The sequence below is a fragment of the Anas platyrhynchos genome, chromosome 3 (genome assembly GCF_047663525.1).
Source record: "Anas platyrhynchos isolate ZD024472 breed Pekin duck chromosome 3, IASCAAS_PekinDuck_T2T, whole genome shotgun sequence".
NCBI classification, from domain to species: domain Eukaryota; kingdom Metazoa; phylum Chordata; class Aves; order Anseriformes; family Anatidae; genus Anas; species Anas platyrhynchos.
Window position 1 is genome coordinate 10,523,057 of NC_092589.1, and position 24,235 is coordinate 10,547,291.

Sequence of the window (24,235 nt, forward strand, 5' to 3'; positions counted from 1 at the left end):
GTGGATGGGTCCCCCTGCTACTACACTATTTAGCACCTTGCAGAGTCTCTAGCACATACTGCTTCACCGCAGTGCTACAGGCCAGGGAAGGAATATTTTTCCCATTTCACAAAGACGAAAAAGAGGTGTACCACCTCCTTGAAAATCCCACAAGGAATCTAGCCACCAAACCCAGCGACTCCCGTGCTCTTCCAAACTCTGGCCTCCACCGTCAGAAGAGAAATCTCAGTTTGGAGACCAAGCTCGTCTCTGGGTGGGGAAACCATGCAACCACTCTTACCCCTCCTCCTCCTCCTGACACCAGTCCCGGTGATGTCTCCATGTAAGCAGGAATCAGCTTTTAAATTAACTTTGCTGAATAAACAGAAGGGAAAGAGAAAGAAAAAACAACCCTTGCTGCCCTCCTTGAGTGCCTCTGGAGCCCGGGACCACATAGGGAGGCTCAGCTGCCAAGTGCACCACAGGGTCAAGCCACATTTTGAATTCATCCTTTCAGTGGTGCTGGAAAGATAAAAGACAAAGTTATAATGTTGTAGGAGATATAAGACAAAGTTAAATGGTGCATAAACAAATCCGATCCTGTGTTTGACCTATGGGGGAGGAGGAAGAGCTGGGTGTGCTGCGTGCCGTGCATCTTCTAGGAGATGAATGAAAAGGTGATTGGAAACTTATCCATACACTTCATAAGCTTCTGCCATTCACTAAATGGTACCTAATAAACCTTATTGGATTCCATATTTTGTCGGAAATGACTCTTTCATAGCTTTGTCCCTTTAATGGATACTCATTTAGGAAAGTACTATATCGGTTTTATTGCATCAAAAGGAATAAAAGATTTTAAATGAATCTTAATGCTCTCTCAAAGTGCTGGAGTCAGGGACTTCAAGCAAAATTCACAGCTAGAAGCAGAATCTTTCACAAGCTTTTGAACGTACAGAAGAAAAACTTTGGGAACAGAAGTATTTTATTTTAACAATCCTTAAGTCTCCTTTCTTATTTTATTCACGCTGGTCACTTATTTCACCTCTCCTCCGTTTTCCTTGTCTCCAAGTTTCTCTTAAACCTCCGCAGCCACCTCCTCCTCCTCCCCCCACCCCGACTCCTCTTCCAGCTAATGCACCCATTCCTGCAAAGAAGAGGCAGTTTTCTTCCCGTCCTATTTCACAGGTGTCTGCTGAGTTTGTGTATTTTCACATGTTTTTCCCCCACAGGCTTTTTATCAACACATCTGGGAATCATAAAATAACAGTCTTATTTTCTAGCATTATTGTTCCTGAATAGTGGGAAATACTACAGAAACAAGAAAAACCTCCCGCTCTCCTGCTTTCTGAGGCTCCCAACTAATTTCCCTTAAGCAAGTCAAACTGACGAGTTTGTGAAGATTTCCCACTGACCTAAAGACATGGCATTTATTTTCATATTTACTCCACGTGACCTCATTTTACATAGGTACATTTTTCACATGTAGCTACTTCCCACACATTCCCACTTACCATGCCCAGCATCCTGGCAAAGGCCAGTTATCCAGCACAGATGCATCTGCTCCAAGTGGTGCCCATTCCTTTTTGGCAATCTTGCTCTCCCTTTTTAACCTGATGTCATCCTCAACCCATTCCCCCTTCCTTCTGTAGGTTTTCCTGCAGGAAATTCCATCATTCGTGATAACAGCTCCAGCTTCCCCACATGCATGCACCTACCCTCTGGGAGCAGATCACAGGGGATGAATCAGTATCCAAGGTGTGCAGTCCAGGATAACGCACAGTTGAGGTAAGTAAAGTCTTTCCATTAATTTCTATTTCTCAGGCCTGCAGCCTAATCTGAAAATATGTCCAGTACCAGCATCTGGAGTTAGTATCAGAGGTGAACATGCCTAATTCATTGTAGGACCAGGACTAATTGTGGCAAAATCATTAAACATGAACAGTTTCCCTGGGATTTAATCATACAAAATAGCACTTTTCGTCTTCCAGATATAGGTACACAATCAGGAGAAATTCAGTTAGCAAGGTATAGCAAGTTGCCATCTGTTAGATGAGCCATAGCTGCTAACTGAGCCGTTCTCCAAGTCCGCTCCATTTGTAGGATAAAACATCTTTGCTCAATCCCCTGCAAAATGCAACACATCCACAGCACACCTCTCTGCCTGCTTCACAGCCCAGCAGTCCTGAGCAGCTCTCACGGGCTGCTAGGAGTCAGCCCACAGCTAGGGAACCCAGCTGCACAGTTCTCTACCCATTCACATCTTCTAATTCCAATTCAGTAATGAACTTCCCTTTCAATGACTCGAGGAGTGATTTGCTTTGTCTTGCATATCTCAGCATCTAAAGAACTTTTGACAAGGACTATACCTAGATTTTCTGATGTAAACATATAATAAATCTAATGTTGTCAAGCACGGTGGCATTTTTATTTTATTTTGAAAGAGAATTTAATCTAACTTCCCAGGGGATTCTTCTCTTGTGTCATAACAAAGTCTGGCTTGTAATGGATTTCCCATTTTTCTTTCTAACTCGAATAATGACAAAATTGCTGCGCAGAGCGGCAGCATTCTGTAATATGTCACAAAATGCAAGCGTGAAGTGACAGTTGTCTCTGAATGGCTGGGCTCAGCCCAAGCCCCCATTTCCAGCAGCACAGGTACTTAGCTGCTTAATGTCTCCCCACAATCAGCCCCTGGCCAGACTCGGAGCACAGGGAAAATCCTCATGGAATAGGAAAGAAAGCAGACAATGGAGGGGGGCAGCGGGGGGAGAAATCATAAAAATAAAGAAATCGATAAGTAGCACTTAAGGACCGAGCTTTCAATTAATGTAATGTTGATACAAAGCAGCTAAGAATCTGGTTCATAAATATCTATCTCTGTATGTCATCCTAAATAACATTTTTTTAAATATTAAATTTATGTCAAGCAATAGTATTTAATGGAATCTGCGTATCCTTTGGGGAAAAATACCTCTATTACATTCCATTATGAACCCTTATGTATCAAAGGATTAAAAGCTACTTCTCTCTTCAGTGGCAAAACTTTCTGCAAGCAGTTCTAGAATCCTTCCAGTGCTGTAGAGCATCCTCAGAAAAGTAATGTTTTCTTCTGTAGCTGGGATGACTGGGTATATTTTGCTAGCTCAAAAACTGTACTGGACCTTCCTGGCAGAAAGACAAGCTGGTGCTCACTGTACAAAGTTGTATTTGCCACCGAAAAATAAAAATAAAATTTCCACTGTGTTTTGCATTGTATACCTCAGGCAATGAGCTCAGTAATTAGTGGGTGAGCAACCTCACACTTAGGGTACCTTGTGTTCTGTAACATTTACTGTAGTGAGAAGTCGTCATGGGAACCTGGAGGCAATAGCCCTGCTCGCATTTCCCCATACGGTTACACAAATCCTAACTCGCTCTCAGCTGTCCCCCCTCAACAGCAGAGACCTTATATTTAAGAGGCCATGCCCTATCAAGCCAGGTCAAGACCTGAGGTCCCTTACACAGCACTGGCAGATGCTGCTGTCTCTTCTCCCTGCTTAACGTTAATGACTCCTGCTGGGTTTCCTCTGTAGCTGATCCCAAAGCACTCTGAGAGAAGGTTGGGGTCATTCTTTCCACTCGACAGGTGAAGTTGCCCCATGCCCTGCCACCTGCTGATGGCTGGTGCCAAACTCCCTCCATCACCCAGGCATCTGTCCCCAAAACCCATAGCAGTAACAGGGTGGCTGTGGCCTTGTCCTCTGGCAAGACGGAGGCTCCTGTTGGGTGTCCACCAAGAGGTGGATGGTGCCGAGGCTCATCGGCCTCACAGCTGGGCTGCTCTCGATGCTAATGTGGGGAGAGGGGGAGAGGGAGTTGGGTAATTGTTCTGAAAGCCTGCCAAGCAGCTCGTTTGCAGAGTTAAACGGTCTGTGGTGTAATTAACAGAGGGAAAACTGTAGGGCTTTTTGTTACTTGTGACAGAAGGTCGCTCATTTCCTTGTTCTGGTGAGGCTGGAGGAAAGGGGCCACACAGACAGGGCAACCACTGAGTGAGTGTGCCTGGACCTCTGCACTGTTCTGCAGCTCCTGGCACCTGCAGCTCTGTTCCAGGAGCATGTGTGCTGCTTGAAAAGATGTACAGTGTCTGGGCAGATAACTCATGGGGATCCGGAATGTAAACGAGGATCTAGGAGTTGCAAAGCTGGTCACTGCTAGACTGAACTTCAACACACCTTGGCGTCAGAGTCCTGATTTAAGAGTTCAGCCCCCCCTCTACCATACTTTGCACCATCCCTCCCCCTTCAGGCAGCACAGAGCCGTTGATAACAGCCTGGGGCCAGATTTAGATACTTTCAGCGTCTCCTTCTGTAATGTTTGCAGCAGATTTTTGTTCTGTATCAAGGAGTGCTGAGTCCTTTCGAAAACCATCAAACTGATTTCTCCTTTCCAGCTGCTACAAAATTGGACATAAAAGCTAAGAGGGAACTAAACCCTCAGTGAGAGCTGGGTCCCACTCAGAGCTCACCCACACCCATCCCTCTGCTGCAGAGACAGGCTATCGGGAGGAGGAGACGGCTGTGTTACTGAAAGGGCATCCTGCCCCTGTTTGTGGTCACAGTGATGTGAGTGGGGCAGTTTCTCCTCATGTAAGCACACATTCACTATACCACAGCAAATTCCTCCCTTTTTCCTGCTTGCTGTTGGAAGATGAGGCTGCTGGAAGATGCTGCCGCAAGTGGTTTCCCAGCCACCCTCCTCCCATCGCTCCCACCCCCACTCACCGCTTTCTCTTTTCATTTTTCGAGAGGCTGGAATATCGCAGGATAAAGAGACTGCAGCTGTGTTGGGGAAAAGAAACCAGTCACGCCTCAGCAATTTATGGACAATTTCCCATTAATAAGAGATAATGGAGTGCAGTTCAATGGATTTGCAATTGTACACTTGCTCTTTGAGGATATGGAGGGGGATCTGACAGCAGTTTGTTCCTCTCAGAAATGGCATTACCATGATTTTGTATATCCCATTGTAAGGAGGGAGGTTTGGACAGTTTAAAATGGTTTAACAGCCTATTAGAAAAACGCAGGTGTATCAAGTTATTGAAATGACCCCAAATACTGTTCCTGCAAGGGAAACATCTGATACAAATTACCCATGGGCTCACAGATCCCACCTGCATGCACTCAGTGGGCCAGTGCAAGAGCAAAGGTCTGCTGGTCTTTGTGAGTATTTGTGACTCAATTCAGTTCTGCTTGCACATGAGGCGGGGAAAAACCATGGCAGGGGATGATCCAGGAGACATTTAGGATGCAGATCATGCATTTCCATACCAATTTTGTGGTGGGTTGGCATGCTCAACATCCATACATTGCACACAAGCTTTTGGGGAAGGCTAGCCTGACCACAGGCTCTCCCTGCCCCATCGTAATAGCCTGGGGTTATTCTGCCACTTTGTGCTGCAAATCCATGCAGGAACAACACAGCCTGGTTATTGTGAGGAGGTAGAGTTCTCAGGGGTGTGAGGCATGGGTAAACAGAGTCACAAAATTGTAAGCTTATGCAGGAATTTTCTCCTGAACCTTGTCTCTGGATGTATGATTGACCCTTGCAGAACCCAGGACTCAGTGCCAGATTAATCTGCTCACCCATGTAAACAGTTGTTCCTCTTCAGAGTCCCTCCAGATACAGATACACTGTCCTGCCCCTACGCAGTCACACTGGCTAATGGTACAGACAGTTCCTCCCCATTTCCACTTGTCCTCCAGTATAGCTGACTCCCTTGTAACACCTTATGACCAAGGGCACACAGAAGTGCACCTTCTCCAGCACTCATTTCTACGCACCCCCTCTGATACATCCACTGCTTAAATTCAACTTTTCCATCACTAAGACTAAGGACAAGCAGGAAATTTCCGGATAAAATTCACCTCTCCAGATCCTCTCTCATTCTATAGTATTGTACTATTTCAGACATAATGTAGCTAGAATCCCCAGTGAAGATGTATCATCTGTTATGTTACAAGTGGGTGATTATATTTGATGTTTTATTCTCGTCTTTCACTGTTCTAACATTTTGTTTGCTGCTGCTACATGACTACAAAATGCATTTCAAGCATTTCTTCAGTCACAGTACTGAAGCGGAAGACCTTTTTTTTACCCCCTACATACTGATAAAGCACTCATGAAGAAAAGAGTCCGAAATCCAAATACAGAGGACACTATTATCCAAATAAATGAGTCCCTGTTTCCTACCCGCACCAAACTAATTGCATTGACAAATACCAGCTCTACCAGCACAATTTCAATTAATTTTAAAAATCTGTCTTAAGTCACAAGCTTCTGTATGGAATCTAAATTCACCAAAGTTTAAAGGTCGAAGTTTTTGCCAAATTCTCGAGTCTATTACTATTTACTTGCTTAAAATATATATTAAAAAAAAAAAAAAAAAAAAAGAAAAAAAAAAAGAAAAATAAACCATGGGTACACAGCTATTGAGGAACTACGGGCTCCCTGCAGGACTTCCTTGAAAAATAAACAAGAAACAACCAAAGCAGCCCCTTCTCAGATGCAGGTACAAGTGGGGTTGCATGAACTGAGCATATTTTCATGCAAACACTTAATTTGAAATTTCCCCTTAAAGCTCAGGACAGATTCCCTTCACAACTTCCCAGACATGATTCAGGTTCACAGCACAGCCTGAAATTAGTCACATTTGACGTGATTTCCAGTTTTAGTGCAGGTCTCTCACAGTTACAGGCTGCATCCAAAGGATGCAGTTTTGGGGCTATACCACACATCTCCTGTGACATGCTATCCTTAAAAACTAAAACCACAGCACTTTCTTTCACAGAAACATTACTTGCCATGAGGAAAGTTAATGGCCATGAGTACGCCCCTTTGCTCATGGCTGGCAAGCTCTCTTCCTTCTCACTCCTGCCTCCTGAGAACAATACAGTCAATGTCCAGCCACTCAGTGGGAGACAGACCCAACATTCAGAAGTTTATATTTTACAAGATTGCATTTTATATGAGGTAGACAAATAAAGGACAACAACATTACTTATTTTTCATGAGCTAAATAGAGGAGGTCTGCGATCTACCTCAATGCTTCTTGATCACTTTGGAGAACCAAGCCCTGTGCCAGCCCTTCTCCCAGCCACCCACCAGACCATCCTCTCCCCACATGGAAAGGGAATTTAAATACCACCTGTGGATGATAGGGCTTCCCAGTGCAGCTGAAACAGTCCTGCTCCTTGCAGATTTAAAAATACTAACGTGCACCAAAGTGCAAAACTAAGCCCAGACAGGTTCAAGTTCACTGGAGAAAAAAAAAAAGTGTTTTAGATTTCAGAACATATCATTTACTTTAAAAATAACCAGAAATTCAGGAGGTACCTTTATAGATTTTTAAATAGCTCAGCTGAAAACCAACTCTCTTAATGAAAAACAATAGCAAATTACTTGGTTATTAATCTCATGCACAGAGGCAATTATTTCCCAACTGAGACTTTTATTTAAAAAAATAATCATATAGATTATTTTGGAAAGTTGACAAGTCTGCTTCTTGGCCTCGCTTTCTCTTGCTGTGTCTTAATTTGCATAAACATGACATTAAAAACTGAAAGAATTGCTTTAAAAAACAATTACTCCATCAGCAAAACCTGACAGTGCAGAATTCAACTGTACCACAGAGATCATCCTCATAAGAAGAAAAAAAAAGATATTTTTTCCCTTTTCCTGACATTAAAACACCTCTCACTTCTAACAGGACTACAGTTCAAATTTATGTTTTAGAACCTTTTAATAATTGAACATGTGTAAATATCATTATTTTTAGACGCACTGCAGCAGAGAGCAAAGGAAAAAAAATCCCACACCGAGCACCTTGACAGGGCTGTTCAACCCAAAGGGGGAAGGGTTATACAAGATCTTACCATGTTGAGACGAAAAAAAAAACTAAGACACCTTCCTATTATCATGCTGCGCTTGTCTCTCGAAGCTTTTGTTCCATTAGAAACTTGTTAATTGCTGCCTTAGTAACAAAGGAACAACATGCTGTGGTGGGACTATTAGGAGTCTACGTGCCTTGTTCACCCTTAGAAAGGCAGAGGGGTTTAATTGGCTACGTATTCTTAGAAGATGCAATAAAGTGGGATAATCAATGGTGTCAGCGTTTAATAATGGAGATTATTCACAATGTGGAAGAGAAAGCCCAAACCTTCATTAATAAAAAGCTATTTTTTGCATGACCACAGAAAAAACGTGAATGACTGGATGTAGAATTTATGAAGTGCACAGCCAAGAAAACCTGCTCTCTAGGAATTTTAGAAGGCCATCATCACTTCATCGGGCTGACGAGTCTATTCTTCCAGTTCACCAGAAAAGAGATCTGCAGCCTCAAATGCAAAACAGCAATTTATAAGTCAGTTTACCCAGAACACACACTGCTCAATTGTATCAGCTCGCTAATAAATAATTCCCTTAGTACAGAAATGCAAGGGCTAAAATACTTCTTCAGCCCTCCTTGGCAAAACTTAAGCTTTCTGTAAATCTCTCCTGTATTACCTAATGCAATATTATCATGCTAATCCTATTGAACTGCAATTTATTTTTCCCTTAGATTTTTCATGAGAAACAGCACACAACATACTCAAACAAGTTTCAGATTTAAGTACTCATTTAAGGTGGGTGCAATTTTATGGAAAGAAGTCAAATGGTTGCCTAGTACACCTGGTTTGCATGAGGTCTGAAGTCTCCAGAGCTTTCTCCAAGCACATTTGACTTAAGATACCAATATCAACTCTAAGCACTACATCGAGGTTAGTTTCCTGGAGCTGGATTTCAGCAGAGCTCTCTTTCCAAATGAGCAGTTTAGTAAGTTTTTAGATACTCTCCCTCAGGAAGCCGTCAGTCTGTTGGTGTCACTGCCAGTTTAGGAGAATTCAGCCTTTATTCAACTGCCCATACAGAAGTAGAACATCTCAGGGAAAAATAGAGTAGGACCATAATGCTGTACACAATTCTCAAATCTACAAAGCCTGTATTGCAAAACAACTGGGCCACCCAAAAATATTCAAACACTGCACTTGGTGCATGACATTATGGCCTATGGTTCCTCTTGGCCTATTTCTAAATGACATTTTGGTATTTAGAATTGGGTGGGCAGCATCTCACATTTTGTCTTGCAAACAGCAAGAAGTTACCTTCTCCTCTTCGCTAATTTATTGTCTCATATCTGTAAAGCAAAAGGATCTCCGCAAAGCAAGGCAATGGGAATTATTTGTTTCACTGCTGCTGATTTTTTTAAAAAAAGCATTTTTGTTTAATACTTTAAGAGGAGCTAGTAGCCTTTCCAGCAAGAGATACAGCAGAAGGTCAAGCTCATGGCCTTTTCCTCCTCCTTGCAGCAAGCATCCTCAGAGAGCTGTCAGAGGGACCCAAAACAAACGCTCATCTTAAACAAACGTCCTTTGTTTATTAACAACTGGATTTGTTTCTTGTTTGTGTAGACTCACCAGTGTTTGGCATGAGACAGAGAGGCAGAAAGGGCTAAGGGTGACCACAAGGACCATCCATTTCTTTTTCCATAACACAGCCCCTTTGTGCAAAGCAAATGTCAGCTCCAGCATCAGTTGTGATCACAGCTTGTTTGCACACCTTCACCATCCCTCTCAGGCCCTTTGGGGTTCAACAGCAAACTGCAATATAGGCAGCTTTAACTGTAGGTATCTAGAGGCTCCAGTGGGACCAAAGGTATTTTCCTATAAAAAGGAGCCCAGATCTCTGGCAGCTCCGCTGGCTGTGGATTTATGCTGCGGGGCTCAAGCCTGGCACCTCCCATGCATCACTAAATGGAAGGAACATTTTCTGTTTGTGTCCTCACATTAATTCAAGTCAGTAATGAAGTTGGGAGCATCACAAGGTTTTAACAGTATATGGGATTAGACCAGGCTTAGATAACTGAATAAATGAACTGACTTAATTAGCTCTCCTGAAACAAATTATTATACAGCACTCATTTCCAACTCTCATATGAACCCCAAAGAGTTCGAGAAATGCATTAATTCCTTGAATAATAAATCTTTATATTTTTGCATACCTACTGCAATTATGATGGATAATGAGATTTTAATTAATCAGACCCAGATTTTTTAATGCTGTTGAAGAATGCAGATACATTAGGGACCTATTTATTTGGTAAATCCTAGAGGGGGAAAAATGAGGAAAAAAGCAAGAAGAAAAACAACAACATTCAGTGTTAAACTAGCCTATGTCTAACAGTCTTAACAGCATCCATCCTGCAAACATCCTTATCCTGAACATGAACTCTGTACACTGTCAAACACTAGTCAAAGTACTAACTCCAGTACCTCTCTGAAGACAAAATACAGTGATTAAATAGTATGCCACCTGAAATACACTCTGTTTCATGCAAATAAGGTCTTTTCTACTGGAATTTGTATGCTCTATATGGAAAGATTATTTTCTTGCTCGTGTTCTAAGCTTCCAGGTCCTTATGAGTGACAGCCACTTGTTATCTTTATTATTAACACGGCAAAGCAGCTGTAAATACAATCATTAAACCTTTCACTCATATTTTCCATTTTTTCAAACCCTTCTGAGGAGATAGCTAAAGATCTCTCACATGCAAAGGTAGTGGCATTGCAGTTGTCATTAATTATAAATCAGTTTCTAATATGACTGAGAGAGCAAAGATTGCAGGGGGTCTCGTTAACATGAGATTAAAATTCTCTTGAAGTGTAATTATTTTGCAAGAGTGTCTTGGGCTGGATTTATGACTATGTATTGCATCTCTGCACATACCACATTGATAAAGGAGATTTTGTTGGTCACAAGGAAAGAACACCACTGATGAGCACTATTTCCCTTGGAAGGAAAAACTGAAGAATGGACTTCAAATTCTACATTCAGGTTCCCAACAGATTGCCTTTTTGCTGAGCAGCTGTTTAGCTGGAGATGGCTGAGAAACTCAGGAGAACACCCTGGCAGTGCAAGGTCAACTCTTTTATGCATTTGGAATGGAGAAAAGAAGTAGTGCTTCTAGTTTAAATAACATTTAATTTTAAGTTTAAATGTGAAATGTTGAGGTTTAATTTGTTTTCCATTCTGTAGTGAACCTCCCTGGATCTGACACAGTCAATAGGTTTCATTTGTTGTTCCCCCCTTGCCCATTCTGAAGCATTTCCTCTGGAAAACCACTTTCCTCAGAAAAATAAGGTCAAAAGAAAATTTTTGATTAAATCTAGCAATTGGTAGTAGCATATTCAAGCGCCTTTTCCCTCTGGTTGTATTGTTAACCACTGTACTAAAATAAAATACAATCCTTTCTGAGCCACAGAGAAGGGACGGAGGTCACAGACACCTCCATGGCTATGGCAGAGCTGCACAAGTCTGGTCTTGAAGTCCGAATTTGCAGCAGCAGCTAGGTGTGGAAGTCCCCATGGCTCAAGGGGTTGGGAAACTGGGTACTTTCATCCTGGAGGGGATTTCCTGATCTGTATCTTCGGGCTCTTGCATAGCTTTAAAAATCTGGGTGCCTTGCAGAATGCAGCAAGATGCATCCTTGGCATTTCTCTGGGGAGAGCTCACGTTAAAGAACATTTTGTTGTTGTTGTTGCACAGAACTGCTCACAAATGAGAGCCAGCTCCTAGCTGTACTGAGCAGTCCCTGGTTTGAAAAGCAAGCACCCAGCCTGGAATTGCAGTCAGCCTTCCCTGGCTGATCCTCAGTATTGCTTTTGTTTGGCACCTACCCCACTCCATGCCAGAAAACCCGTTTCAACAGAAGGCCAAAGCAACAGGGACACACAGAGGATGTTAAAAGCTATCTGACCCAGGGAAACTGAGGACATGGTAATCAAATCCTAGTGGGAAATTTTGTTCTGCAGTTGCAGAAGCAGAAATCTGAAGACAAATAAGACCTATCCCAAGATAAAGTGTGGTTTTGCCCAGGTCTCTATGGGACGAAACCTGCCATTTATTATTAGCGTCAGTGCTACTGCAATTCATCTTGTTAATTCAAAGCTTCACTTACAAGCTGCTTTGATACATTGCACTCAGCTCTTTGAGTCCTGAAATGCTTTTTTGAGCAGCTCCCCCCACCTCCCAAGTTTGATTGCCCTACCCCCAAAAATCTAAATTTGCTTTCATGTGCTAGGAAAACAAACAAAGAAGAAAAAAAAAAACCACCAATGTGTGAATTTGCTACTTCTGAACATCTTGTCCTCTTAATTTGTACCGAGCTAGTTTGTTCAGCACAAGAACAGCCGTAGGAGCAGAGCAAATTTAGCTGTAAGGCAAGGCTGGGGCAAGAAGGGGGCCAGCAGAGCCCCTGTGTCCATGTTTGCTCTCCTTCCAGTGCCCCCACAGCAGGTTTCATCATGACCCTGCCCTTCTCCTGCATCCTTGCTTTTGCTGACCACAGATATGAGGGCTGGAATGGAAATATCACATTCACGAATAGCCTCTAAGTTGTTCTGTCTCCTCCTGGGGTACAGCTCCTTCACTCACCCTGTTCCTATCCCTTTCCATCCTTAATGAAAAAATAACTGGAAGCAGAGAGCAAATACCTATGTATATCTGGGCCTAAAGACTACAGGGGGGAACCTCAGCAAGCTGCTTTATGCAATGTACAGGCAATTTGGAGAAAATCAGTAGCAGCAAATTCCCAAGTTAAACCAGGCAACTTCTTGAACTTCTTGCCCATTTGGTTTGAAACTACACTTTGTTTGGAATAAATAGCAAGTTTTCCTCTTTCGGAGTGAAAAGGGCAACTGTAAATCAGAGTTTGTCATTTCAGAATATCAAGCCTTAACATTTCATTCAGTGTTATAATGAGCTGATGGCCTTTGAAAAGGAGAGAGGAAACGGCCAGCTTCATCGTTACAGCATTTATTTTACCTAACAACTTCCTCAGCCGAGATGAAGACCAAAAGGGACAGATGAGTCATTAGCCCCAGCGAACCAAGTCTCCTTGCATTTACAGAACAGAAAGAGTCGTGTGAACCATGATAAGTGGTTATCTTCGGCCAGCAATTTTACACCAGCTACAGAGATAAAGAGGGGCAGAATTTGCACTGGTAAAGAGCATCCCATGTTATTTGATGATCAGCACCATAACATGGGGTGTTTAATCTGCTTTCTTGGAGTAAGAGCCTGCCTGTCCTTTGGCGTATGTGGAAAGCTCTCCACACTGCTAACAGCAAATAAACATTAATTTGGCATCAGTGACGCAAATGCACTGACCTTCACCCCAACTGCATGAGTCAACGCCTGCCTACCACCACCTGTTGACATGGTCTTAAACCACCCTTGGGAGATCTGGATGGAGCCTGAGCTGCAGGAGTTCCTGCCTCCCCTGGAAGCACAACATGGGGCAGGGCCCTCTGAGAAGCCTCAGCAGCAGCCCCAGCAAGGGATGGGTGTTGGGGCTCAGTACGAGTACAGCCCTGCAGCTGGGACTACCTACAGAAGGGTTTGCCCTATGCTTTACAGGACAGTCAGCGGCTGTCAAAGGGAGAGTGCTTACAAACAAATGAAAAGTGATTTTTGATAGCATGGCTGATGCTGTCTGAACAGAACAACCCCCAAAAGGCCTAGCAAGAAATCCTGCACTCTGCTAGTACAATTACAGCCTATTGAATCAGTGCAATCACCAGGCATATGCTGTTAAAAACATTTCTGAACCTGTCTGAAGCTACGCGTCCTCTCAGTATATGCTCACAAATCTGCTTTCTGTAGGCATCATCAGCCCTCTCCCAATGCACTGAATGGCACTGAGCTTGTAGTTGATGCCTTTATACTTCAATTATTTTACATTTCAGTTATCTCCGCACCTGAGTGAACAGCACAGCTCCACCTCACAGTGTCACCGCAACCAGCCCTTGCTGCAGACATTTCTGCAGGGACTGCAGCAGTGCCTCCCCACAGCAAGTTTGGCATGTGGACTGTAAGGTTTTATTCCCAAGACCCATGAATGTATTCTATTTGGATATTGGCAAAATGATGTCTATCCTGAGGCCTCAGTTACTGCTTAGAGACAGCTTCTACATAACCATTCACACGGGTTACATGTGAACTCTCCCTGCAAACCAACTCCTCAGTCAAGCTCTCTTTCTCCTTGTAAGAGATGCCTCGATGCCTCCCAGCCCCACCAGCCCCCTGCAGATGAGGAAGATTAACATATCAGCTGAAAGCATTTGCTCATCTATCACATGAGATCTGCTCCAGGAGCTTTTGTACCAACTCATGGCCTGTGCCAAGTCGTGTCCCCTCATAACCTTTTTGATGGAGGCCCTTTCCCCACCACAAACAAGCAGCTAACGATGCTCTGCTGCAGGGTGGAACATGGCTGATACTGAATGAGCCCATGTGTAGGACTTATGGTGTACAGCAGATTGATGCCATGATATTTTTTAATTTTATCTATAGAGAGAAATAAACATATGCACGCAGTGTGTTTATTTCACTCGATCAAACATAATTTGAACAAACATGACATAATTTTTACTGTGCAACAGAATGTCTCTGTGCTAAGTATTATAAGTTTCAATGCTTTGTAATTGTATTTCTATAGGCACAAGAAGTATTTGACTGCACAGTGAATGCATTTCATTAAATAGTATAAATTTACACTCTGTTGTAAATGAATGTTCATTTCACATTGTAATTTTTTTACTGCAGAATGTTGCCATTTTAGTATTCACTGTAATCACTCCACTGTGTTGCAAGCAAATGTCATTTATATGATATGTAAAAATTCAGAGAATTCAATTTAAGGGATCTCAGTCTGAGGTATAAATACATGCAAGCCACGTAACACAAATAAACTTACTCCAGATGGTTGCTTATGGCAGATAAAATCAAATTTCGCCATCCTAAGAAATTAAATTCCCAGTTCAAATCCAAGCAATTCAGTATGGTTTCTGCTGACCAAAATGGCCAGAAAATTAGCACCAGTCTAAACATAATATACGTGTATATAATGAAGTTTTTTCCACTAATAAGAGAGCAAACATTGTGCTTCTAAATGCTTTAACAGCTTTTCTATCTGAATGTTTTTGAGAACCTACAGAGATTCCCTCAGCTATCTGTCCCAGAAAATACTGTCTAGAAAGAGAACTATTGATACAATAAAACATCTGATTCCAAAAGCAACTGTGCTTTATTTGCTCCTCTACCATTACGGCTGCCTGGAGTACTTACAGTACAGCCCAAGAGCATTAACAAACAGTCAAGCTATTTCTTCTCCGTTGATAGCCACCTTATTGCATTCAGCAGCTAGCAAATTAAACCTTCAAAATAATTCTCATGTGCACTGACTGTAAAGTGAATTTAAATTAAAGTAATACGTTACAAGAGAAGCGAGTACCTAGCCAGAGTTCTCAGCAGCCTCTTTCTTCTTCCAAAGCCATCTTCAGTGCACACAAATAGAGCTGCACAGTTCACACCTGCCAACACGCAGCTGCACATGCCGTATGGCGCAGGACACACCTTACCCCAGCACTCTCGCACATATGTGTTTGCAAACACCTCCTGCCACTGGGAGACTGTTGGGTCCAGCCAAGTGCTGCTAAAGCCAAACAAGAAATGCCTCGCTGCCCAGCTCTCCTCTGTCAGGCACACACGTCCTCCCTGAGGGAGGGTCAAAGCACTGGGCAAGCTTTTAAAATGAAATTATTCACACTGGCCACTCTAAGCAGATGAAGGCCCATGGTTGTCCCCTTCCAGGTTGATATGAAGCCAAAGAAATGAAGTTACTCAATGTCAGAGAACAAACCTGCATCAGGCCAAAAATTTGAAGAGAAATGTTGTGTAGCCCCACTGGTATCTTGCTACTTGTATTTATCTGCCCATAGCTCCTAAGCTTAAAGTTTGGGCCCAGGAGCACTCTGTGAGGCTGCCTCATGGTTTTCACCTGCTTGCTGCAGTGCAGAGCTAGAAGTAACATGGAGGTGGTTTTAATTGCTCTATTTTCCTGAGGTGGTGCCAACAAGATGGAGCTGAACTGATCTGAAGTGCTCTGAAATAGCTACAGCCTTGAACGTGGCTTATCTGCTCTGTGACTGCTGGAGAGACCCGAGCTTCAGAGAGTCTGTGCACCCTGATGGGAGCGAGCTGGATTACATTTCCAAGAGGCATGCTCAGCAGTGGCTTTGATGAGAGTCAGCTTAGATGAGAATTAGCGAAGCCACTCATTAACAATTTATTTATTAAATGATAAATAATAAATTATTTGAAGTTCTATTCCTTTTGTTTCTGTGCACATAGCTCAGCTACAGCATCTTCTGCACCTACTGCTTTTAGGTTATGCTTGAGAACAGTCCTAAAAGCTCCCTTATTTTGGGTCAAACTCAAGATAAAGTTAGCTACCTGCGAGCAACCCCCTGTGAGCGTCTCAGCAAGCTGATCACAGCAGAGATGGCACTGTAAGTCAGGCACTAGGCACAGCCTCGTTGAAAAATGGATATTAGCCCATTTAAATAGGCAGAAAACCCGACTGCATCAGTGCTGCAGAACCCAGCTGGCACTTGGTACAGACAAAATCACAATAGGAGAGAAAGCCAGCAGCAAAATGAGAGGAGCCTTTGTGATGGTAGGTGTTGTTCTTCCCCAGGACTACAGAAATACTGAAGGAGACATCTTTGTGTGGTTGCCCAGCCCTTTGCAGAGCAGCAGGGCAATCACCAGTAGGGCTGCTTCGTGGTGGAGATACAACAGGGCTCTCCAAGGCAGCCCCAGAGCCATTAAATAGTTTGCTGGGGAAAGATAAACAACCTGTGTGTCCTGAGACCCTCCGTGTCAGCAGGTAGCTGCCTGGTCTGCGTCTCCAGATGTCCTCAGCAGAGCTTGTGCTGGCTGGAGGCATTCAGCTAGGAAAAGCTTGGGGCTATCCCACGTCCAGCGGGTCAGGGTGTTGTGCTTAGTGCAACAGCTCTCCCCCCACAGGGAAGGCCAGCTACTCCAACACTTCATCACCACTGCTCACATTCTTCCCACTTTGCGTGTCTCACCTCCTCCTCCTTGTTTATAGCCCAACCTGAGCACGGCTCCAATTAGCAGCTCTTTTGGCTTCAGAGAGGTGCAGGGTCGCTAACAAGCTTTCTCCAGTAACCTCAGAAACTTCAGAGGATCCGAATTTAGCACTGCAAACCTTTACAAAACCAGGTCTGTATTAATTTATTTTTAATGTCCCCTCAATGTCAAATAAGGAATTACCTCATCCCAGCCAGCTCACAAGACCTCAAGACTCTTTCATACAGAGCTGTAAGCCATGTAAGCTCTCCTTGCCCTTATGCACTAAAGCACAAGGGGCATCAGCTCATTTTATTACTTTCTGCAGCAGGGATTTAGTTATCAAAACCTGCTCTATACACGCTTGAGAAATGGCTGGTAACTGCTGATGTTAGCACATAGCTCCTTCTGGATTATTCCTCAGCACTGTAAGGCCGTCCATGCTGGTTTTTGGGGGACAGGACTGGATTTGCTGGCATTACATTTCCTGATTCAGCCTTCCAGGTTGGAAGCCTCCAACCACAGGCCCTTGGTGGCCTGTCACTTATGCCCGGGTCCAGCATCAGAGCCGTTTAGGTGCCATTTATAGAAAGAGACCAATATTGCAGGATGGGACCCATGCTATCTGCACCGCAGGTCACTGAGTACTCTGTGTTTGCTGATAATTAAATTCACTGTGGGAAGCTCCTTGCATCTCCATGTGATGCATATCTGCGGAGATGGATGTTGCCCCTAATTGCTTTTTATAACAAGGTTATAAAAACCATACTGTTACGTCCAGATCCATCAGGGCCCTGAAACACTACGTGATCATAGGTGGCATTAGTAGCCCACCATGTTGTACCACAGTTGGGTATGAAAAGGAAGTTTCAGCCCTATTTCAGTACGGTGGGTTTTTTCCTTGTGTGTTTTGTTAAGAGCTGTATTTACAGGGAAAAAAAAAAAAAAAAAAAAAAGCTGAGGAACATTAAAATAAAACTCAAAGTAAAGTTTTGGGCTGCTAGATACTGTAATTTTTTGGCACAACATAGTCTGTATGAGCAATATTATTGACTACCGATTTGCATGATGTCTCTAACAGCACATTACCGTTTTATTCTTTGACCTAACACTGAAGTAACGCAGATAAATGAATATATACCAATGCAGCTGCCTTGGGCTTTGCTAGTGATGGCTAATTGCATTACTTAGCAAGGAGCTGCTTGTTGAGCAATTGCTATATACAACATGACCTGTTAACTTCCCCCACCAAGAAAGAGCTGCCCTACAGTTTGATACTGGAGAAAATTGGGTAAGAGAGACAGAGCTGAAACTGTTTAAACCATCCCACATACCACCATTTTCAGTCTCAGTCATGAAAGAATGAACTAGGGAAAAAAGCAAGTTAAGTCCGTCCAAAACATGCCTCTTGGCACCAATATTGCTGCTATTTCCATCTAAAAACCACATCCCTTGTGAACCCAACTCCAGCAGAAGCCTTCCCTAGACATAAGTGCTGTACTACTGGGCAAGAGATTGAAATCAAGTCTCAGAAGAGAATTCATCCAGTCCAAGGAGGAGAAAAGTATTCCTAATCTTCATATTACCAATAGGTGCATTTGGCTGCTATTTCTACTTTTGCATTTGCAGTCTCACCAGTCCCCCAACGCAGAATTTATCCACGTGGGTTTTGAAACATGAACCAGAAGTCTGGGTTTGCTTTATGTAGGGGTAGGTGCTACTAGATAATCAATTGTTTTTCTTTCTTCTCTGCAGTAATTGCCTAAAATAGGTCAGGGGAATTGTTCCTCAGAAGTGGTTACTGCTTGCTGCTAAAAAACAGAGCAGCTGCTCAGATGGACACCTCCACTGCAGGAGGGAGAAGCACCACTCTTAATGATCCCTGCAAACCAAACCCACATGGCACAGGCACGCCCAAGTCCAAAAGCAATTAATTATTAGCCAATTAATCAGTTAACCACATTCTGATACGCATTTGGCCTAGAAAATGCTTGCGAGTCCTACATATGCAACATGTTTACATTAACATTTCGGAAAGCCTAGCAGCTTCCAAGTTCTTTCATGTTTGCATACAGCATAGATCTCTAGGAAAATCTGATCAGGAAGCATAATGTAACTAAATTATTGTAAACTGTTTTCATACACGTCTCTGTTATAAAAATAAGCAACCACAACCATTTTACATACAATTTGATTGTTGCTATCTAATTGTATTCATCAATTGCTGAGCTAAGAATAGAGTGGATTTTTACCAAACATTATAAGCAAAAAACAGAGGATGGGGATTATTTCTGTCCCAAATGGCTTTCTATTTAGACATGCCCTTACCCAAGACCAGAGTAGTAAAGTATTTTAGTCCTTCCCAACACCCAGATTTCAGCAGAACTGAAGCCATCAGCAGTACATCTGTACGAGAAAGTGCCACTGAGCAAAGCTTGCCTTCTACACTAATCCACACCATGCTACACTGAGTTTTTTGACTATTATAATAACTTGCAAAGACAGATAGAATAATGTAATCTTCTGTCTGTAAGCATCTCTCCCAGTCCTTTACATTTCCACCAGTCTTATATTTCCACCAGGAATCCAGGTAGGACTTCAATGCTTTGGTTTGTCTGAAGCATATTTCCAAAGGAGGCATTCAGTCTCAATCTGACGACAAGACCAAGACAAAAAGGGGAACTTTCACATAACTCACTGAATGCTTCTTTCGAATGCATGGCAGGAACTTGTTAAATAATTTCTCTGATGACAAAAAGAAAACCTGAGGGAATCAAGGCACTATTTGTTGCTATACAGTGCCTGGAACATCTGAGATTTGCCCATGATGGAAGAGGAGACAGTGGGGAGCTGCAGATGCTCCCCACAGCATCTCTTTGCAGCTGCAAAAGCAGTCCCTTCTGGCAGCTCCTGACACGACAGCTGTGTCACAGAGGCCTGGATGACACTGAAGCATTAAGATCCCAGTTCATTGCACTGGTGTCCACCAGTCACAGATGAGGGGGGAAAACACCCAGCTACAGGTTCACTTTCTTAGGAGATGTAAAAACACCAAGTGTTTGCCTACACCAGCAGCTTAGCACTGTCTCTTAGACTGCCACTAGTGTCGTATCATAATATAAAAGATAATATCTGCTTGCAACTCAGGAGCACTAGAAAGTTAATGGTAGGGCTGCTGTCAGTGACCTGTCATCCTGGCTGACATGATGGGCACTGTGCACATGTGAAGGTAGAGCATCTCTACTTCAAAAGCCTCTCCAACTCAAAAAGCACCATTTTTCTGGGGACAAATTACGCTCAATTTCACACATTCTTACATTTTCTTACTGGCACTATCAAAAAAAAAAAAAAGTGAGAAAGATTTAAGCGTGTACGTTCTGTAAAGAATCATGAGAATGACATTACAGAGCGGCAGAAAGCTCAACAGTTCAGCATCACAGAGGCTGGTGGGAACATGTTTGCTGAGCTGGTTGCTGATTCTTATTTGCAATTCAAGGAGCCTGTGATTGATCAGACCATTGTTTCTTCTCCTCTGACTAACATACTTTCCACCCTCGGGGAAATACCAAAGAACAATTAGTGAATAATGCACTTAAGGTATAAACCTGTGACATTTTGGTGGATATTTTAACTAATGCTAGCATTTCATTTAACGATATAAAATAAAGAGTTGTACAGCCTGATTTCCCTTGCGTGATTCCAATCAGCAGCAATTGCAGTCTGAGTCTCAGGTTGAAGATTATATTTGCAAATCAGATTTTGGGGGTTAGGAGGGGGGGAAAATAAATCTGTTAGTCCATGGTTTGATCAAAAGTTTGAAAGAAAGTCTTATAATGAAAGGGTAAAATCTTGGCTGCAAAGTCAACAGGAGCTTCATCCAAAATTTCTCACAGCTCTTTTAATAGCATAAACGTTTCAAGCTAGTACATCTGGGTCTCTGAAACAGTGAAAGCAGTATTTCAAATATTCTCAAAGCCAGCTACTTGGATGGGCTTGAATTGGTGACAATAATTGTGAAGATTAGCTTCTCAGGCCAAATAGAAACAAGCCAGGGCCACGCAGGCAGGCTTAGTTCTCTCCCAGGAAACACGTGAGCGAAGCAGGATGCCAGGGCCCCAAAGAGGAAAAGCTGGAGGGCATAGCAGCTCACGTTATGAGTGGCAGAAAATTAACAATTTTGATTCCGCAGCTTCCCAAAGCCACGTATCACTGACTACGTAAAGGCAAACAGTAGGAGAGTAGTAGAAATCTATGCAAAACTAAAAAAAATCCTGCATGTTTGGGGCACTGAATACTCAGTATTTGTTCCCCAAATTATAACCACTGAACCAAAGCTTCATTTAGGCCACAGGAGGGACCACAAGGGATGCACCAGCCTGCATCCAGCAGAGCAGCACCTACCAGACCTTTCCCATCAACAGGATTTTCCAACAGATCTTTTAAGGCAAGTCAAGAAACAGCAAGATGCCAGCTGTTTGCCTTTTTTTTTTTTTCCCCTCATTCCATTTATAAAACAACCTTTTTGTTAAGGCAAACTAACCAAATTCATATACAGTGCTGCCTCTTGCCCCAGCCACTTTAATCAATCTGATAACCAAGCCAGATTGTACAGCAGTGCTCCCAACAATTAACTTGCAAGGAAACCTGCGATGAACCTTAGTTTCTTTTCACACTGACTTTATTATACTCACAGATCTTTACACTTGTTCATATACAATTTGAAAATAAAACACTGCCAGCCTAACAGACAAACCAACGACCTAAATATTCCAGAAAATGAGATAATATATGCCTTAGCTGTCCTGCGAGGCTTGCAGAAGCAGGAAGAAGTACCACCAAATAACTTGAACCCAATTATTCCCCAGAAGCACACATTTCCCTAACCTTAGGAAATTCTCAGTGTAGCTAGTAAGGAAAAACACATCTCCCTGGCAGCTAACTACTAACTACAGAAGGAGAAAGTGGGATGCTCAGGAAAAAGAAAACATTGAAAAAAAAAAAAAAAAAAGATTAATACACGGGAAGATTTATATGAAAAGAAGGGGCAGAGATTTTCTTCCTTGCCAAGCAGTACCCCAGGCCAGAGGGTTACAGATCCATCCTGTGCTAACAGCCCTTGCTTCCTTCCTGCTTTGATCACAACCACCTGTATTTTTTTTATTGATTCTAAATACTGGCTTTGAAGTTGTCTGTTATGGGAACAAAATAAAAGGAAGTGTTACAAAACATCTCTTGATTAGCCATTTGGCCTGACCAACGGAGGTTTTTTTTTCTAAAGTTCTGCCAGGGAAGCCAGGCAGGCCCTCAAAGATAGGATGCTCATAGTCTTAACTGGAGTCTGATCAAATCATTGTCTTCCTTTTGGGAGGATGCAGTCTTGCAGTCCTGCTGCTGAAACGGTGCTTTGAAAATACCTTGTGCAAAATTGGCAGTAGCAACCGTTTAATGCCACATTTCTGCTTTTGCTGAGCGGCTCTTATTACTTTATATGCATTAAAAATGCATGGCTGCTTATAAATCTTTGATTACACTATGCACTAGACCTCGTTACATTTTTCACCTCCCTTCCAGGATCAAATCTGCACATAGATGCTGTACTGGGCATGGGGCACACTTGCAGATTTGACTGTGGGCATTCAACAGAGAACAGCTGCTGGTCCTGAGAAGGGTAATGAACATGGGAAGGCAGAATTTATCCTTTTTAGAAAGTAATAACATTGGAACTGTGAGAAGCAACCTCAGTGTTTCAGGGTAGCATGTCTGGAGGCTGAGATGCCCTGTTTTTCTTCTCATTGTCCCCCCTCACCTCTCACTGGTGTGAGAGGCAGCATGATGGGAATACCTTACTGAATGATTTTTTTTTTTTTTTAAGCTCTAGGCAAATTAAAAAAAAAAAAAAAAGAAAAAGAAAAAGTCAAATAAAGTAAAATGGACGTGCCTGTCAGGATAACCCAGTTTCCTAAAAAGATGAACCTACTTAGTCATTGGAAGGAATCACTTATAAAAGATGCATAACTGCTATCGAGTGCCTCCATTGATCCAGCTACAGATGCTCTTGAGCAAAAGTCACCGATCTATCACCCTATTTGCAAACTTCCTCCACCCTTCCTACCCTCCAGCTCTCCTCATCATATTTTCTCCCTTCTACATTCCCACTTCCATGTAGCAATCACAGTCTCTGCTGTCCCTCTTGCTACCCAGTCCTCAGCAATCGAGCAATACCATCACAACACCTCCTAACAAGGTCAGACAGACTACATTAAACTTGCTGCAAAAGCCCACTGGGGAACCTCCTTGTCCCAAGGAAACAAGAAAGGCAAATCATCCCAATGTCCCTGAACCTTCAGAGGCATCCTAAAAAACACAATTTACTAAACTGAGAAAATGAGGTACTTGAGGGGAACATTAACAAGAAGAAAAAAATATATATATATATCAGCATGCAAAGCAAAGATTTCAGAGGTGTGCATCACCCTGTCTGAAAGAGATGACACTGCAGCTCTCACCACACCACCTGTTGTCTTGAGACTTCCCAAATTAAGGGAGTTTTGCTGTCTTCTGGTTTAAAGCTGGTTTTGGAAGAAAAATGTATTTCTCTGCCTACGCTTATTTTCTTTTTTTCCCCAGCAGAGGTAGTTTGGCTGGATTTCAGAGCCTGAAACCAGAAGACAAAAAAACTCTGTGACTTAAAAGGCATGGGGTGGGGGGAGTGAAAAAAATCCCTCTTCCACCTTTCAGGTGGGGACAAAGTGAGATTTGCACCTGGCCCAATTTCACCTTTGCCTGCAGCAGCTCCTGAGTGCTGCCTGCTCCTCACTTAACCCTTGAGGTGTCAGCTCCTTCCCAGGCCTGCCTGGTGCCTTGGAGCCAGCATTGCCATGTGCAGTCAGACTGCTTCACCTCCCTAGCACACACACTGCTGCCTTTCATGCCTTGAAATAATCTCCTTGTGCTTAGGTATTGTGTAGATTACAGGCTTTACCTTTTCCAAGCCAGTATCAGGACAGCTGCTCTTTGGAGCTGCCTGTTCCATGTACCAGAAGATTATGAGGAAAATGTGTTATTTCCATGGGAGATGACACAACCATTTTCTCCATTTACTCTTACCGACTTTTTTTTCCCTGATGTTGTGCATTGTATGAACTGTAAAATATGAAACTGAGAGAAGCTATGTTTTAATGTCCTTTAGAAAATGCATGCATTATTTAGCATACTGCAGAGGGAGGATGGGCCAGGTGTG

General features: G+C 42.8%; 1 long non-coding RNA gene across 1 annotated transcript; it reads right to left on the bottom strand.

Annotated features, from left to right (window-relative positions):
* Positions 1–1,499: 1,499 nt before the first annotated feature.
* On the bottom strand, positions 1,500–23,671 carry LOC106017182 (uncharacterized). Its single transcript, XR_001190460.5, has 3 exons — positions 23,469–23,671; positions 4,746–4,802; positions 1,500–1,637 (listed from the first exon to the last, which is right to left on the bottom strand). It is a non-coding gene; the product is annotated as an uncharacterized lncRNA (long non-coding RNA).
* Between the last annotated feature and the right edge of the window lie 564 nt (positions 23,672–24,235).